Raw genomic sequence first — 13,636 nt, 5'->3', positions numbered from 1 at the left:
CAGCTCTCTCTTTGGCCATTCTGCCTCCAAACACCATGGCTGCCCCAACTCCAGCCCAGCAGTGATGGGATGACCAGTACCCTGCATGCCTGCTGGCTGCCACACTGGCCTTTGCTGGCCTGCCGCAATACCTGCCACCTGTCCCACAGGCATCTTACCCTACCTGGCTTCCCCACACACTGCAGCTACCTGCCTGGCCATTGATTGCCAATCCAGGGCTGCCACTGCACTGCTGCCATCGACAAGGACACCAACAAGGGACTCCATGTTGCCACTGCTGGAGCTGCTGTCATCCTCCTGGGCCTCCAGCCCTATTGCCTCTGGGCCCATCACTGGTGGTTGCACATAATCCAGCACACCTGGGACAGCAAGCAGTGGCTTGACAATTTCCTCATGACTTGGGCCACCTTCCAGGACCTGCTCCGATAGCTCTGGCCCCGCCTGGAGTGGCAGGACACTGGCATGCACCTGGTTCACCCCACAGATACTTGGCTGGCCCTTTTCCCTGCTGAAGCTGGTCATACCCAACAACCTCCGGTACATCAGACACCTGTTCAGCATGAGCAAGGCCTCCACCAGGGAGGATGTACTGGAGCTATAAAAGGCCCTCAAAGATGTACTGGGAGACATTGTGCTCCACATCCATGACCCCCTGGCAGTCGTGGTGGGATTCCATGACCTGGGATTCCCCCAGTGTATGGGGGCCTTGGACAGGACCCACATCCCCATCACATCACAGGACCCACATCCCTGCCTTTCTCATGGAAATCACCTCTACTCCACCCACTCCATGGTCTGCAGGCCATTGTTGGACCACTGTGGCCCATTCACCCACGTGAGTGCTGGCTGAGCAGGCAGAGTTCACGATGCCTGGATGTTTTGGAAGGCCTGGTGGGACTTGTGAAGAGTGGGCACTTTGCATCAAGGATGCCAGACCTGCATGTGGGCACTGTCATGGTCCCACCCCTGTTCATCAGGGACCTTGTCTACCTGCTCCTGCCCTGGGTGATATGGCCCTACACCAGTCCCCTTGACCCTCACCAGGCCCACTTTAACTGGTGTCTGGGCCAAATCCACACCCTGGTAGAATGCACCTTCAGCCACCTCAAGGGCCACTGGTGCTCCCTCACAGCCTGCCTCAAGGTCTCCAAAGACAACTTCCCCCAGATCATCGTCACAGCCTGCTTGTTGCATAACATCTGTGAGGCCTGAGGGGAGCTGTTCTGTGAGCCCTGGGTGGAGAAGGCATGGTGCAAGGTGGCCTGACAGCAGGAACATTGGGTGGCAGCAGCAGCAGAGGATCTCCCCTCCCTCCCCACCAAGGCCCCAAGAGAGCCATTCACCTGCCAGTGGAGACATGGGCACTGGGTGCAGGAGGCTCTAACTGACCACTCCTCCTGTACTCCGTTCTAGCTCACCTTCCCCACCACCCACAGAGCACCTACCCTCCTGCCCACACCCAGCATCATGCTCACTGCACATACATTTCAGAAGATTAAATCTTTATTCCCCTCATATCACACAGCCCCCCTTTCCTCCACCCTCCCCAACACAGAGGTCATCTCACTCCCCAATACACAGAGCTCCTCTCCCCCTTCCTCCCCAACAAACAGAGCTCCCTCCCTCCACAATAGATAGAGCCCCTCCACCACAAACCCCACCCATCAACAATAAAAAAACCCTCTTCCCTGTGCAAACTATGTACAAAATGGGGGGGGGGGTTGTGTGTCCCAGAGTAGGGGGCTATGGGTAGGGGTGCCTAAGGGGAAGAGCCTGGGGACAGATGGCTAACATCCCAACCTCTGGCTGTTCCCCCATGGGTGCAAACACCATGGCAAGTGAAGCAGGGGGAGTGCAGCCTAGGGGGTTCACCCAGGGGTGATGGTGGCTGGTATTCCACTGGCACAGCTAGCTCCCCCTTTGGCTGGCAGAGTCCAGGCTCAGAATGGCCAGTGTGTTGTCTTGATACCACTCCAGGCAACTTCAGCTGTTGCAGTGAAAATTCAGGTCTGTGTCTATATCAGTGTGGCCATGTCATAGTTTCATAGTTTCTAGGGTCGGAAGGGACCTGAGGAGATCATCTAGTCCGACCCCCCGCCACGGCAGGAAATAATACTGGGGTCAAATGACCCCAGCAAGATGTTCATCCAACCTCCTCTTAAAACCCCCCAGGGTAGGAGCCAGGACCACCTCTCTTGGAAGTTGGTTCCAGATCCTAGCCACCCTGACCGTGAAGTAGTGCTTCCTGATATCTAGCCTAAACCTGCCCTCTGCCAGCTTGTGACCGTTATTCCTGGTCACTCCTGGCAGTGCACGGGGGAAAAGTGACTCCCTCAATGCCCGCTGTTTCCCCCTAATTTATAACAGGCCACTAGATCCCCCCCTCAGCCTTCTCTTTTGGAGGCTGAACAGGTTCAGGTCCCGTAGGCTCTCCTCATGTAACCTGGTGTGTGTATGTAGGTCACCATGTGAACTCCAGATAACCTTACCCTTTTAAGAATGTTGTAAGGTATCTCAGAAGCCTGTTGGGTGCAGATTTTGAGATGTGTGCAGAGCATGGATAAGAGCTGGGTACACATCTAGTATAAAGGGGGAGGTGGGTGGAGTTGGGTATATGTGCATGTGTTTGGAGTTTGCCTGAGGCATGGCTGAGAGAAAGAAAGAAATTGGTGTGCTTGTTGGCAGGAAGGACAGAGAAAACCATGGAGAGGCTGAGTGACCCATCAACTCCATCAGGCTTTAAACTAAGCCCTCCAGAGGATGGGGGGGACTACCGCCACTGCTGGCCCACTGAGCAACCCTTACAAAGCCAGAAGGCCAAGGAAATTAAGGGATCCCACCCCAGCCCTGGAACAAACTGTAGACAGGGCAAGGTTACCCAAGGGGGCATGTGCATGCCTATATACAAATGCCAGGAGCTTGGGAAATAAACAGGAGGAACATGTCCTCTTGCTAAACACAAATAATTATGATGTCATAGGGATAATGGAGACCTGGTGTGACTCCACCCATGACTGGGCCATGGGTATAGATGGCTATACCCTGTACAGGAGGGATTGAGTAGACAAAAGGGGTGGGGGTGTAGCTCTCTATGTCAAGGAAAGCTACCCATCCCTGCAAGCCAACATTGGCACCCAGGGGGGATGACTTGAGACCCCCTGGGTTAAAATTCATGGGGAACACAGCACAGGGGACACAATGGTGGGAGCCCATTACAGACCCCCACCCAGGATCAAGAGCTTGACCAGGAATTTGCCAGGGAACTGGCTGAGGCCGCATGCTCCTGGTGCATGGTTTTCATGGGAGACTTCAACTTCGCATGGGAAGAGCAGTCGACCAAACCTGAGCTGTCGCAAAGCTTTCTCTCATGCATGGATGAACTCGATCTGATGCAGGAATTCTATGAGCTGACAAGAGGTAAAGTGCCACTCAACCTGTTACTGGCAACTGGGGATGACCTAATCAGTGACCTAATGATCAAAGGGAAGCTAGGTGACAGTGACCATGAGATGATCACCTTCACTATCCAATGTAAAGCTGAAGTCAGTCAGTAATACAGAAGTCCTTGATTTCAGGAAAGGTGACTTCAACAAGCTAAGCAGGCTTGTCAGTGAGACCCTCAAGGACCACAACCCAAAGTGGAGGGCAGTCCAGGATGAGTGGTTTCTCTTCAAAGGAGCAATCCTGGATGCACAAGAAAAGGCTATTCCATCTCAGAGGAAAGGCAGCAAAAGGGCACAGCAGCCCCCTTGGCTCTCCAAAAAAGTGGACCTCCTGCATCTTAAAAGGAAGACCTACAAAGGATGGAGGACTGGATACACCACCAACGAGGAATACTCTGCACTGGTCCGGACCTGCAGAGAGCAAACCAAGAAAGCCAAGGCTACAATGGAACTCCAGCTAGCTACAAATATCAAGGACAATAAAAAGTCCTTTTTAAAATATGTGGAGAGACAGAGGATAAGCAAGGTCAGCATTGGACCCCTGCTAAACCAGATGGGACAACTGACAACCGACACCCAGGAAAAAGCAAACTTGCTAAATGAGTACCTGGCATCTGTTTTCCAGCAGTCCCATGGGACACCCCTTCCCACTACAGGACAGGGAGGCCTGGGTGAGGGAGATTCCTTAACCTCCATCAACGCTGACCTTGTGAAGGAACACCTTAAGAGGCTGGATACCTTCAAGTCAGCCAGCCCTGATGGTTTACACCCAAGGGTACTCAAGGAGCTGGCAAACATCATAGCTCAGCTCCTGGCATGGATCTTAGAGAGCTCCTGGCACTCTGGTGAAGTGCCTGAAGATTGGAAGAAGGCCAATGTGGTGCCTATCCTCAAGAAAGGGAGAAAAGTGGATGCAGAAAACTACAGGCCCATCACCCTGACCCCTATTCTGGGGAAGGTCTAGTGATGGACACACCTGGAGCCAACCCTTTCTGCTCTGGTGGCAGACAGACGATCTCTCAGGGTAAGGGCCCCTGGGACCCATGGCAACTGGGCCCAGCACCAGGAACCTCCACGGTTCACACAGTTCATAGATTCATAGACACTAGGGCTAGAAGGGACTTTGGAAGATCATTGAGTCCAGCCCACTGCCCCAGGGGCAGGAAGTCAGCAGGGATCATAGGATCCCAGCAAGATAAATATCCAAATGTCTCTCGAAGGCATTCAAAGTAGGTGCTTGAAGCACCTCCGCCGGCAGTCTATTCCAAACTATGGGGGCTCAGACAATAAAGAAGTTCTTCCTTATGTCTAGCCTGATATGGTCACGGAGGAGTTTGTGACCATTCGACCTTGTCATTCCTTGAGATGCTCTGGTGAACAGACGTTCCCCCAGATCCTGATGAGCACCCCTGATAAATTTATAGATGACCATCAGATCACCCCTGAGCCTCCACATTTCCAGGCTGAAGAGCCCCATGGCTCTCAGCCTTTCATCATAAGGTCTGTTTTTCTGACCTCTGGTCATGCGCATGGCTCTCCTCTGCACCCTCTCAAGCTTCTCCACATCCTTTTTGAATTGTGGAGCCCAAAAGTGGATGCAGTACTCCTGCTGCAGCCTCACCAAGGCCAAGTACAATGGGAGAATGACATCCCAGGATTTCCTGGAGAAGCAACTATGGATGCAAGCCAGCGTTTTGCTTGCTTTACTAGCCGCAGCATCACATTGAAGGCTCATGTTCATCTTGTGGTCAATCATGACCCCCAAGTCCCTTTCATCTGCAGTGCTAAGCAGCGTAGCACTGCAGAGCCTATAGGCATGCTGCAGGTTTTTCCTCCCAAGGTGAAGAACCTTGCATTTTTTGGTGTTGAACACCCTCAGGTTCTCATCCACCCATTTCATAAGCCTGTCAAGATCTGCCTGGATCACCCGCCTGTCCTCAGGTGTGGATGCTTTATTCCAGAGTTTGGTGTCATCGACAAACTTGACCAGTCCGCTTCTGGTACCAATGTCCACATCACTGATGAAGATGTTAAATAGTATAGGCCCTAGGACAGAGCCTTGAGGGACCCCACTGGTCACAGAGCACCAAGACGATTGGCTGCCATTGACCACCACCCTCTGGGTCCTACCGCAGAGTCAGTTCCCCCCTGTGAATTGGCTGTGGCCTGCCCAGGGGGACAAACTTGCTCGTGGGTCATGTCTACATGTGCATTACTGCACATTAACTAACTCCACTTAAATTTGCTACTTGCATTTGCAAGTAACAAATTTAAGCAGGATTAAAGGTTTTTACTGCACAGTAAGCATGCACACATGTAGACACACTTGCTTGCTGTGCAGTAAACCACCACACTGATTTGCAGTACCACATCTCATGTAGGTGCGCCCACTGTAAATAAAAACCTGATTCTCTGTTCTTCTGCCACCTCACCTAAAACTTCACTGTTACTTAATTAGCTAAATATGCCTCAATCTTGATAGTCAATGGTCATTTTGCTACTTCCAATGAGGAAGTGAAATCAGTATGTAGTAACTGCATTTAAGGCCTGTTCCAGCTGTCCCTATTCAGGCAAAACTTCTATTGGCTTCAGGAGAAGTTTTGCCAATAAAAGAAATACAGGGTATGAGTTTCTATTTACCATTAGGCCTGAATCAGGTGTTTTGGTGATACTATATTTATACAGAATGTCCCAATAATATGGTATGTGCAATAATTCAATGTTTCATTTGCCTGGTAATACCTGCTTCTTTTTATACAGTATAGTTTGTGTGGCCCACAATATTAAAAAGTGCCATTTTGCAGACCCGTGGATTGGAAGTTATGAGCATATGCTGCCTAGAGAAACAGAAGGCATACCTATTCCATAATAATATTGTTCCATTTCCAAATTAAAAGCTTAAAATTTGAAATTCTCTTTGGAAGGGAAATTGCCATGCACAAGAATCACTTTGAAGTGATCAAAATGTTTTGTTTAAAAAAAAAAGTGATACAAGATTTAGCAGGAAAATTAGAGCCCAATAGTGTGAATTTTGACAGATCATCAGTGTTTTCTGTCAGAACAACATCCCATCAACAAAATTGTCATCAACTTCACATCTATACCCCAGTATGAGACCCCCAAATATGAACTCCACCTTTCCCTGGCCTCTTCTTGCTTCCAGCCCATTATTTGAAGCCCCCTTCTGCTTTTTGTAGTAACCCTTTAAAATCCCAATTTCTGCCTGTGTTTCTTTCTGTTTTTATGTGTGGAACACTCTCTGCTTGTACTCTGTTTTAAGGGTTCACCTGACTGAGTGACAACCAGTAAGTAATTGTAACTCATGCCCCTGCCAGCTAAGTAATACCTCTGGCACAACTAATATTTGAATACCTCAATAACTTGGACATAAAGCCCCAGATCATAACTCCAGCCTGGCCTCTTGTTTCTAGCCAAAAAATGGAGTCTGGAAAAACATCTGTTTTCTCAGTTATCACTAAGTCTCTAACAGGCACACAAAATGTCTGCTTCAACCTTCTAAAGCTTCCACCAGTTTTGTCCTTAACTATGCTTGATTATTTCATATAGAGAGCAGACAACACACATGCCAACATAGAAGGATCTTTAATAGACATTGCTGGTACTGCCAAAATGAACACGTTTGACTAATCACACACAGAGATTCTGTTTCTCCTGGGAGAGTCACTGTTCTCCTGGGAGATGTTCAGATGTTCAAGATTCTTCTCCGAGAGTAAAAATGGCCACTCGAGAAACAACCAGAGATAAATGATTCCCAGGAAAATTCCACCTGGGATAGCAAATGTCTGTACCTGTTCTCTTCTGGTAGAAGCAACAGCACTGTCCTCTAGCATCCCAGTGTGCTTTCCTGCCCTAGAAAGAGTGTATCACACAGTGGACTTTTCTGCTCCAGCTAAGCAAGAGGAGGAACAAACCTTTCACAATCCCATGGTGTGGTGAAAGGAGTTACAGGCAGACTCACAGCAGTCTTGGTCAGCCAATCAGGGCTGCCCTGTGCCCTGCTGCAATTCTGTCTGTGGGCAGACTGAGGGAGCCTGCAGAGATGTGCCCCTGGAGAGGCCCCTGGCTGTCCAATATCAGCACTGTAAACTCTCTGCTCTTCAGGGAGGTATTATTCCAAACGTCTGTTCAGGTCATCTCTCGCAAGTTTTTCTACCAGGGAACCAAACCTAGGAGAATTCTCCCAGATCATTTGGACATATGTATAGAACCTAAAACTTCAAAGACAAAAAGTTCATGGAGACAACAGTCTTGACAATAATTTTATCAGGAAGGGGTTGGGAGGGATAAAAGTCAGTACAAATGTTTCATTAGAAAGCAACACAGGACATGAAATAATCCCAGATTCAGGTCTCTACTCTGCCTGATTCAGTGATCCAAAATGAAATATTACTTGGAATCAGGCAGAACTGGATTTGAACTTTGGTTCCTTTTATCCTCCCAAGTTGTCATGAAATTGAGTTTGTCTTCTAGCCAGCTCTAATTATGAACTGAATGGAGCTGTTTCTGAACCTGGTATTCCTCACGTTTAAATACCCCCAAACTTTTAGAGAATCCAGGCCTTTTCATTTTATCAGGTGCTTCTGTCTTCATAATGCCATGAATCCTACTCACCTGAACACCTTTTAACGCTCTTGATCTGGCATTTTCATCTTGATCCTCTCTCTAGAATCAACATCTGGAGTATGATACAAATAACAGAGAAATAATAATGATGGAAATTAAATATAATGTAGAGATTTGAGATATATATATTTCAGATTTATATATATCAATAAAGCTCTAGTACATTGTCATGTAGTACCATTTGAACTTTTTGTTTTATCTTAATAAACAAGGGTAAATTTTCTCTCTTCTCTCTCTAAATTTCCTCTTTTCTTTTCTTATTCTTCAACATCTTCCTTCTTTCTTCTCTTCCAAATTAAAACAGAATTTACAGTGGTATGCTCCTCATTGCAATTCACTTTCCATTTATGGTCATGCAGCAAAATGTAGTTTCAGGATCCAAAGAAGTCAGATGGTGTTGACAAAACCTAGAATCCAAAGTCCTTGTGTCACTACTATGGTAAAGAATTTTCAGACTTGAATCAAATTTCAGGCTTTTTGAGGACTGACTAACAAAACTTTACAGACTAAGATCAGAAAACAATGACTTTCAAAATGAACACAGAGCCTTATATGTACATATTACACAAAAGAAGCAGCATTTTTTATTTTCTTCATTATCTACTTCTGCTGTAATATTATATCCAAGTGCAATACAGTTTTACTTGGCATATAACTCTATTTGATCACAAAAAAAACTGTAACAATTACTGACTTTAAAACAAAGTGTTTTTTTTAATAACATACGAGGCTCACTTAGTACAAATTGAGATTTGAAAGAGAAAGCTCTGAAGTCTTATAGCAATATACCTTGAAAGCAATGTGGATTGGATATAACAGTAACCCCAATTCATTTTTCAGAAGACTCAGTGGAATTGCATGTTGGATTTCATGGCTAAGTATAAATAGTCAAAAAGACCAAGGCTGAATTGATTAAATATTCACAGGTTAATCTAAACTGCACAGATTGAACCAATAAACAAGTGAACAGACATTTGCTTTTAATTCCAGAAATGCAGCCACATACCTGCAGTGAATCAGGTCAGAAGCCTGGGGGCACTAAATCATGCCTCCCTGCTAGGCGGGGACACAGTTTGGGCCAAGGCTAGTTCCCCCCCACCACTCTGAGGGGAGGGTTGTGGAGGAAGTACAAAGCATCCTGGGATGCTGGGAGTTAATTTGAATTTAAAGGGGATCTGGGACAGAAATTCAATAAGCTGATTTAACCTAAATCAGTTAAGTCTGGTCCTACATCCATCCAGGTTTATCTTAAACTGGTTTTGACCATTTTGAAGGTGGTTTTGTGCAATGAACTTCTGTTCTGTTACAGATTTGAATCAGTTTCTGATCACTTCTACCAGTTTGTGTGTAATTCCTGTCCTTAGCCCATGTGTACTTCATGCTACAACTAGGCTAGCTGGTACATATCATCTTAGATCTAGTGACTTCAAAGAAGCTGTGACTATTTTTATCAACTAAGGATTTAGTGCTTAGGTTTGCTATTCCACTAAAGCAAAGTTTGTGCATTCGGAGGGGAACAAGAGAAAGAGTAAAGGGGGGATAACTAAACTGATGCTGACATTATTTGAAATTTGCTCTAATTCATGTTCTGCCAGATAGCTGAAAATTAATCTCAACTGTTTATTTTAATGGATCATATTTCTGACTCCCAGCTAACCATCAGCTGCTGTAATATTATAAGCTTTAATTTTGGCACCACTGAGTCCTCAGTATGTTTACAATTTCACTCATACTTTCTTTGGTGGTGTATTATAAATAATGTCATGATTTACTGTTGCTTGGTTTTCAGAATAAGAACAGGTATATCTAATATTTTGAGGGAGGGGCGGAGGGTAGAGAATAAAAAATTATGAACTACCTATATTACATTGTATAGAAAATCCATTTTTTTCTGTAAAACTTCCTAGTGGTTCCAGTGCTTCCAAAGAAAAGAAAAAATGAAAAAGAACATGTTTAATAACCTCCTCTCTAGTTCTGAGTTATAGTTCTATATTATAATTATATAAAAGGTATTGATATATATTCAGGCCCCATTCAGCAACTCCTGTGTCCACTACAGCTAAAATCTTCTTTTTTGCTTTTAGAATATTTTATTCAATCCATTTCACTCTGTAATGTGTGGTCTCTTTTCTGAGTACAGCTCCTCCGCACTTAACATCATAGTTACATTCTTGAAAAAAAGCAACTTTAAGTGAACCAATGTTAAGCGAACCCAATTACATCACAGTAGTTACCTATTAGCACACGGCAGCCAAACAACATTATAACCAAACATTGCGCAACTTTAAATGAGTGTGTTCTCTAATAGATCAGCGACATAATAATGAAACAATGTTAACCAGGACTACTTTAAGTAAGGAGTACCTGTATGTTAAATTATTAAAACACTGGCTTGCCAGAGTAGCACCAGAGGATGGAAAATATGTAATCTGCATAAAAATCTCAATTTTGTTAATGGAAACTATTGTATCTATAATTGTGTAAGCTTACCTAAATGAATTAAAACAAAATGGCTTTATTCAGACTGAGTTAGAATTCAGAAGTGAATTTGGGAGACAGTTATTGGGTACATTTTCACAAGATTTTTGTTATACTCAGTGTCATCATTTCATAGTGTGCATAGATGAGGAACCAGATCCTCCATGTCTTGACTTCAACAGAAAAAGGATTGGGCTTGATGTATGAAACAGTCATGGTTATGACTCACCTTGTTCCCTTTCACACCAGCCTGTCAGAATCCCAGTTCTGAACTTAAATTCCATTCCTGTTGGTTTTGGTATGCATGCAACTAAAATGCCTAAGTTAGAAAAATTATACACCTGTCATTACACTGCTCATTATTCTACAGCATACACTCTTTATTCCTTAATATTCAACAAGCATGTTTTACTCCCAAGAACAACAGTATGCATTTTCAAGTTAATTAGTTAATAAATTTCAGCATTTTTAAAGAAGTTCATTATCTGAATAATATCAGACTACCTTCAAAATATTGCTTCACACACAAAAGTGGAAGCAGTCTCTTATTTGGAGATATGCTGACAAGGGATCAAGATACCCCATGGGTGTGTCTACACAAGATGCTTTACTATGCAGTAGATCAATCTAGTGCTCAGTAAAACATCAGCATCTACATGTGAGCACCATTTACGGAGCTATAAATTAGTCTACTGTGTGATTAGCTACTACCTTAAACTAACATGTTTAGATGTTGACCAGAAGCAAATTTGCTCCCACTCAGCCCCAATGCTAGTAGGCCACAGGGAAGGGAACTGACCCATTCCTGCTACTACTTAGCTCCCAGTTGCCCCCAGAAGCTGGGAGCCAAGCAGCACCTAGATGGGGTAGAAACCCAGAACAAAGGATATTGATTGGGCAACCTTATAACTCTATTAATATACAAACTATTACTTCAACTTATTTGCATAAACTATAAGGCACAGTCTACAAATATAACCAGAAGTCCTTAGACTACCTGGGTGCCCTCCAGGTCAGGGACTCCACTCCCAAAATATCACTACAGGAAAGGAGGTGTGGGGGGGGGAAGAAAAGGAAAAGGAGACCGCAAAGACTCTTAAGCTTTCCCTATCACCCAGGAGTGGCCCACATGGTGCCCCTTCACAGCCCTGGGGGTCCCTCCCCTGCGGGGACCCTCTCTCCACAGTCATGGAGGGTTGCTTCCCATTCTCCAGATTGAGCTCTGTTCCCTACTGGGCTTTTCTGCCACCCAATTCTACTGCCACTGGCCCGGCTTAGGGCCACATGCACTGCTGTGTGTAGTGGGTTCTTCACCTTGTGCTAGGAGTTGGAGGCCCAGGCAGCCTTGTGCAGCACTAAGGCTCGGTCTGCTCCTGGACCCTCTGTGCAGCGTTGTCTGCACTGAACTGATGCCCTGTGCTAGCAGCTGTAAATCCAAGCCACCTGAAGCAGCTCTCATCCTCTGTGCAGCAACTCCTACACCCAGCTCCTGGCCTTGTGCAGAGGCTGGGGACCTGAGCCACCCAAGCAGCTCCAAAGATCTTGCTCCATGCACTGACCTGTACTCCGTGTCTCTGGCCACATGCCAAAGGTCACAGACCTGAGCCACTTCACACAGCTCCAAGGGTCCAGAGGCCATGCACTGTGCTGCACACTGAAAGCCTAACCGCTGGAGCTGTCTGTAGCACCCCGCAAATGGAAGTCATTAGGGGCTGTCCTGGGCTACTTCTTTGCCCTACTGAGCAGCTCTCCTCAGCTCTTCTAAGCCCCATTCTTTTCTCTTCTCAATACCAGATGCATCTCCCTTGTCTTGGGCACACAGCTCCTTTTCTACTCTCCAGGGCTCTGCCCCTGAAGTCTTCTGGACCCGACAGTGTTGCAGTCTTCAATCAGGCCCGAGGGAGCTCGTCTCCCCCTCCCCTCAGGAAAGGGGCATGGCTTCATTTCTCTTGAAGCCTCCTGATTCGTGGATGGGCTCCACCAATCAAAACAGCAGAATCTCAAGCCTGGGACTCAATCCAAGCTCTAAAAGGTAAGCGTGCTACATCAGATTCTATTGTTATAGGGGTTTTTATGGTGTATTTTAGTAATAATCTCCTCGTTGGATAATGCTGTCCTGCAGATTACTGTGCCAACTCTGCAGCCCCAGAAATTGGCACAAGAATCAAGGGGAAGTACCACTTTTATCTAGAAAATCATAGCGGTTAAGGTCACAAGCCAACAGGCCAAAGGGAGGGAATAGGCAAAAGGTAAAGAAATATCAACACTCCAGCAACATATACTCAGTACCTTAATTTCCTATCCCACACCTCTGAAACTGTTCCCAAACAAGCCTTTTGTCCCTAAAGAATTCAAACAGGAGCCTGCAGGTACCCGCAAGTCTGACTCTAGCTCCTTGAGACCACAATCCTTACTAACCAAGCCAATGACTAGGGATCTCCATAAATTGCACTGAAAGTGCCCCTTGCAGTGGCTCCTTTAATATTTTCATTTCACAGCTTGCCCCCCCCACCTCCCTAATTGGCAGAGGGGCCCCACTGGCCAGGCCATTTGCTGCTGCTTAAGATACACTGCAGTTTTTGCTCACCTGGTGATCAGTGGCAAACAGTCCAGTTGGTGGGGACCCTCCGCCAATTGGGGGCGGGGTGGGCAAGCAGCAAAATGAAAACATGAAAAAAGCCAACCGCAGGGGGCCCTTCTGGCATGGTTTAAAGAGATCTTGACCAATGAGATCTCCATCTCCACTGGGAACTTCTCTGTCTACAGCTGACCAAGTTACAGTGCACGCTACTCTTTCCTCCCCCTTACTCCAGCCTCAAGCTTCCTCTTCCTTTTTCCCTTCCCCCAACCCTGGGGATTTCTGGGAGTTGCAGTCCAAATTAACAGTCAGCACAGCTCTGCAGACTGCCCCTAGTTCCTCCTGCTGTTACACATATTACCTTCACAAAACATTATGTCTTTATGCTTTTGAAGATGCATTACATAATTTTGTCTTTATAAAAAATAATTGACTTCCAGTTCAGTCTAAAAATATATCCATTTCCAGAGATACTACACAAAAATTGGGCAGA

The 13,636-nt window shown here is 46.0% G+C and overlaps 1 long non-coding RNA gene across 1 annotated transcript in view; it reads right to left on the bottom strand.

The window, feature by feature from the left end:
- LOC149870636 (uncharacterized) overlaps nucleotides 1-13,362 on the bottom strand; it is a 40,341-nt gene extending 26,979 nt beyond the window's left edge. The window contains exons 1-2 of the long non-coding RNA XR_016440479.1: nucleotides 13,153-13,362; nucleotides 8,076-8,139 (exon numbers count right to left, since the gene is read on the bottom strand). This is a non-coding gene — a long non-coding RNA (uncharacterized LOC149870636). The remainder of the gene's footprint in view (nucleotides 1-8,075; nucleotides 8,140-13,152) is intronic.
- Between the last annotated feature and the right edge of the window lie 274 nt (nucleotides 13,363-13,636).

This window comes from Crocodylus siamensis, chromosome 2 (assembly GCF_052110815.1).
Source record: "Crocodylus siamensis isolate JL-2025a chromosome 2, ASM5211081v1, whole genome shotgun sequence".
NCBI classification, from domain to species: domain Eukaryota; kingdom Metazoa; phylum Chordata; order Crocodylia; family Crocodylidae; genus Crocodylus; species Crocodylus siamensis.
The sequence above is the reverse complement of the archived record's forward strand: the minus strand, read 5'-3'. Positions and strand labels throughout refer to the sequence as shown.